Raw genomic sequence first — 4,855 nt, 5'->3', positions numbered from 1 at the left:
GTTTGGCTATTGTGGACGTTGCTGCTATAAACATTGGGGTGCAGGTGCCCCTTTGGATCACTACATTGGTATCTTTGGGATAAATACCATATAGTGCGATTGCTGGGTCCTAGGGTAGCTCTATTTTCAACTTTTTGAGGAACCTTTCATACTGCTTTCCAGAGTGGCTGCACCAGCTTGCATTCCCACCAATTGTTTAGGAGGGTGGGATAGTCTCCTTTTCTGGAATAAATAGCAAGATCCTCTGGGGACCAGTCTTAGGTCTTAGACTCTTTTGACAATCGGGGATTGCTTGAGGGTTTACACAGAAAAAGAAATACAGCAACTCCTTCTGACTGGTCTGTGGCCTGGATTCCAACAGATTTTTCTATACAGGGAAGTATTGTGCTTTGTAGTTTCTTGATGAAGAAGCATCCTTTACCTTCAGTTCTTAGCAGGTTATATTTGGAAAGGAACATGTAAGGCCATGAGAAACACCGGAGGCTGGTATAGATCTGCATGAACAGGATTCAGAAGACTTCACACTACATACGATGAGCACCATAAAGAACTTTTTAGGAGTTCTGTCAAGAGCAAGACTACAGTGGAGAAAAGCATACAAATGACCATGACATAGTGATAAGGGTAGACCAGAACTCCTCTGCTCTCACTTGGTCTCTGTATTTTCTGTCAAGGGGAAGTTTTCATATTGACCAGTCTAACCCAGTGCTCTTCAAACTTCACCAGGCATATGCATCACCTAAGGATTTTGTTAAGATGGAGATTCTTTTGAAAAGAAAAACATGGAATTGCTTCATGAATTTCTGTGTCATCCTTGCAGTGGGCCACGCGAATCTCTGTGTCATTCCCAGTTTCAGTCCATGTGCTGCCAAAGTGAGCACTTAAAATGGAGATTCTGGGGGCGACTGGGTGGCTTGGTCAGTGAAGCATCTGCCTTTGGCTCAGGTCATGGTCTCGGGGTCCTGGGATCGAGCCATGCATCCGGGCTTTCTGCTCAGTGGGAAGGCTGCTTTTTCCTCTCCCTCTGCCCCTCCCCCCATTCACATGCTGTTTTTATCTCTCAAATAAATAAATAAAATCATAAAAAGAAAAGAGTAGGGGTGCCTGGGTGGCTCAGTGGGTTAAAACCTCTGCCTTCGGGTCAGGTCATGATCCTGGGATCCTGGGATCGAGCCCCGCATAGGGCTCTCTGTTCAGCAGGGAGCCTGCTTCGTCCCCTCTCTCTGCCTGCCTCTCTGCCTACTTGTGATCTCTGTCAAATAAATAAATAAAATCTTTGAAGAAAAAAAGAAAAGAGTATTTCACTGCTTTAACCAAGTTCAAGTCTTTGGTCTAGACAAATGCCATCTCTCAGACTGCTGACAGTGCCTGCAAATGAGACCTTGAAACCACTCGTAGGGATACTCTTGTTTCCATCAATGTGGAGAGTTGGAGAGGGTCTAGAAGCCTCTGGAAGAGAGGCGGTTGTGCTCCCGGGTTTCAAAACAGGAAAGAAGCGCCAGTGGAAATGGACAGATTGGCCAGCTTGATGTTGATGCCAGGAGACAATCTGCAGTGGATTCTTTTCCAAGAGGGTTTTCTGCTCACTGGACCCAGTATGATTTCCCTGAGAACAAATCCCACCAGACTACTTTCATTATCTATGATAGGTTTACTAGAAAGATTGTTCAGGGCAGCTGCAGTAGATGGAGGGCGAGTGAAATCTGGCACAACACGAGCTGAAGACTTTCAAGATATCATTTATGCAAAGCGGCACTGTAAGTGAGTGAGGGGGATGTGGAAGTGGTTGACCCAGTCTTCCCAGGAGGCCCTGACGAATGAGTACCAGCCCCCAGAGGAGAGCGTCCAGGCCCCCTGTAAGACTCCATCCTTGGTCTCATTGGTTGCAGCAACTCTATCACTGGCTAGCTTCGTGGTTTGCAAATCTTCAGGCACCTATGGGGACAGGGGATTCTTGTTGAAATAGAAGTTCTGGGGGCACCTGGGTGGCTCAGTGGGTTAAGCCTCTGCCTTCGGCTCAGGTCATGGTCTCGGGGTCCTGGGATCGAGCCCTGCTTCAGGCTCTCTGCTCAGCAGGGAGCCTGCTTGCCCCCCCCCCCCGCCTGCCTCTCTGTCTACTTGTGATCTCTCTGTGTCAAATAAATAAATAAAATCTTAAAAAAAAAGGAATAGAAGTATTATAGAGGGCACGGATCGCATGGAGCACTGGGTGTGGTGAAAAAATAATGCATACTCTTATGCCGAAAATAAATAAAAAATAAATTAAAAAAAAAAAAAGAAGTTCTGAGGCTCCAATCCTGGGCTCTGGTTCAGCATCTCCATGGGACCCCGAGGAAGGTGCTCTGTGGAGCTTCACTTGAAAAAAAATCCTCTGAGTAAGAAGGAACAAAATAAGTAAAATCTTAAAAAAAAGAAAATAAAAAGAGGGAAGCTAGGTACCACAAACACTCTTTGGCAAATGTGTATTTGGGGTTTTCCCAACCAAATGAGGGATAATAAAGCCAAGGCTAATATTGCCTCAGACAACTATCCTCGAGCCCCAAAGCTTCCCATTTTCTCGATTCTGCAGGAGACTGAGAGTGGGAAAGTATTTTTACCTTTGGCCTATATTGTTTGAATTCATGATTTAAAAAAAAGTCAAGGACGTCTGTTTTCTTTTTTTTAAGATTTACGTATTTGACAGACAGAGATCACAAGTAGGTAGAGAAGCAGGCAGAGAGAGAGCGGAAGGGAAGCAGGCTCCCTGCTGAGCAGAGAGCCCGATGCGGGGCTCGATCCCAGGACCCTGAGATCATGACCTGAGCCGAAGGCAGAGGCTTTAACCCACTGAGCCACCCAGGAGCCCCAAGGACATCTGCTTTCTAGAAGAGTTTCTGCTATTTCTCAAAGCCCTTGACATTGTAGATAAAGCAAGGATACAGGGGCACCTGGCTGGCTCCCTCAGAAGAGCAGGCCGCTCTTGGTCTCTGGGTCCTGACTTCAAGCCCCGGGCTGGGTGTAGAGGTTGAACAAACAACATAAAATAATAAACATGAAAGCATATGAAGACTCTGAAAGGTGCAGAGAACAAGGGAGATGGTTTAGGGATCTTCAGATTCGAGGGCCAATACTGTGGTGAGTTCCCTGGGCTTCTTTTGGCCTCACATACCACACACTTGTTGCTGTAGCAGGTGGTAAGCCGGAAGTGTGGAGGCCTGCAACCTGGAAGAGACAACAGGGCAGACAAAAAAAAAAAAAAAAAAAAAAAAAGAGGGGGGGGGCAAGAAAAAGCTTGCTTTCTTTAGCCAAAATCCGGAAAAGAAACAGCCGACAATGACAGAAAACATGCAGACAATAATGCTTTTCTCCAGCCAAGCACTACAGAGAAATCGTGGCACCACCCCCACTTACACCAGCAAAGGCCAAGGGAGGAGCCTAGATTTCTGTCCTCATAAGGTTGTAATGAGGCACCCCAAACCTCCTGCCTTGGGGGCTGGCGTCAGAGGAGGCTTGGAGGAGAGTTAGGACATTCAGCACTGCCTCCCAGTAACGGGGCCACCTCCCCTCACGGTGTCAGTAGAACCGATGTGGAGACCAGTAACAGGGCCCCCACACCTCTCAGCCAGGGAGGGATCAGCAGAGCCCAAGGGGCGCCTGGGTGCCTCAGTGGGTTAAGCCTCTGCCTTTGTCTCAGGTCATGGTCTTGGGGTCCTGCCATCCTGCCCCGCATTGGGCTTTCTGCTCAGTGGAGAGCCTGCTTCCCCCATTCTCTCTGCCTGCCTCTCTGCCTTCTTGTGATCTCTCTCTCTCTCTGTCAAATAAATAAATAAAATCTTAAAAAACAAGAAAGAACAAAAACAAAAAGTTTAACAAGTAAGTTATTTTTAAAAAAAAACAGAACCAATTATAGTCTATAAGGAAATCATTTCCAATATAATGACAACCAAGGTGAAAATAAAAGAATAGAGATATATTATGCAAACATTAACCAAAAGAAAACAGAAGTGGCTCTATTCATATCAGCTAAAATAGACTTCAGAGTAAAGAAAATGACCAGTGACAGAGAGGGATGTGATGATTTATATAATAATAAAAATGTCAAAATTCACCAGAAAGACATAGCAATCCTGAATGCATATACACCAAAAAAAAAAAAAAAAAAAAAAAGCTACAAAATATGTGAAGCAAAAGAGATAGTTAAGCCCCACAACTGTAGCTGGACACTTCAATAACCTTTTCCCAACAGCTCATAGATCAACTAGACAGAAAATAAGCAAGGACGTACAACTCAACAACGTCATCCGACAAGACCTAATAGACATTTCTAGGACACTCCAGCCAACAACAGCAGCATATGCATTCTTTTCAAGTGCCCACAAAACATGCACAAAGATAGAACATATTCTGGTCCATAAAACAAATCTGGAAAAATTTTAAATAATTGTGTTCTCTGATGTCAATGGAGTCGGAGTAGAAATCAATAAACAAAAAGATGACAGGACAATCTCCAAACACTTGGAAACTCAGAACATGCTTCTAAATAACCCATGGGTCAAAGAGAAAGTCTCAAAGGACATTAAAACAAATACATTAAACCGAATGAGAAAAGGGGCACCTGGATGTCTCAGTGGGTTAAGTCTCTGCCTGCCTTCAGCTCAGGTCATGATCTCAGGGTCCTGGGATCGAGCCCTGCTTCGGGCTCCCTGCTGAGCAGGGAGCATGCTTCCCACTTTCTCTCTGCCTGCCTCTCTGCCTACTTGTGATCCCTCTCTGTCAAATAAATAAATAAAATCTTTTAAACTGAATGAGAATGAAAATGCTACATATCAAAACCTGTGGCATGTTGCTAAAGCAGCACTGGGAGGGAAATTTGCAG

The 4,855-nt window shown here is 45.1% G+C and overlaps 1 non-coding gene across 1 annotated transcript; it reads right to left on the bottom strand.

Moving 5' to 3' along the window:
• Positions 1–776: 776 nt before the first annotated feature.
• On the bottom strand, positions 777–881 carry LOC116583818. The gene has a single exon (XR_004282917.1). It is a non-coding gene; the product is annotated as a U6 spliceosomal RNA (small nuclear RNA).
• Positions 882–4,855: the final 3,974 nt, after the last annotated feature.

Source organism: Mustela erminea, chromosome X, assembly GCF_009829155.1.
Source record: "Mustela erminea isolate mMusErm1 chromosome X, mMusErm1.Pri, whole genome shotgun sequence".
Taxonomy (NCBI): domain Eukaryota; kingdom Metazoa; phylum Chordata; class Mammalia; order Carnivora; family Mustelidae; genus Mustela; species Mustela erminea.
Note: the sequence above shows the minus strand (reverse complement) of the source record. Positions and strands in the feature narration are given on the sequence as shown.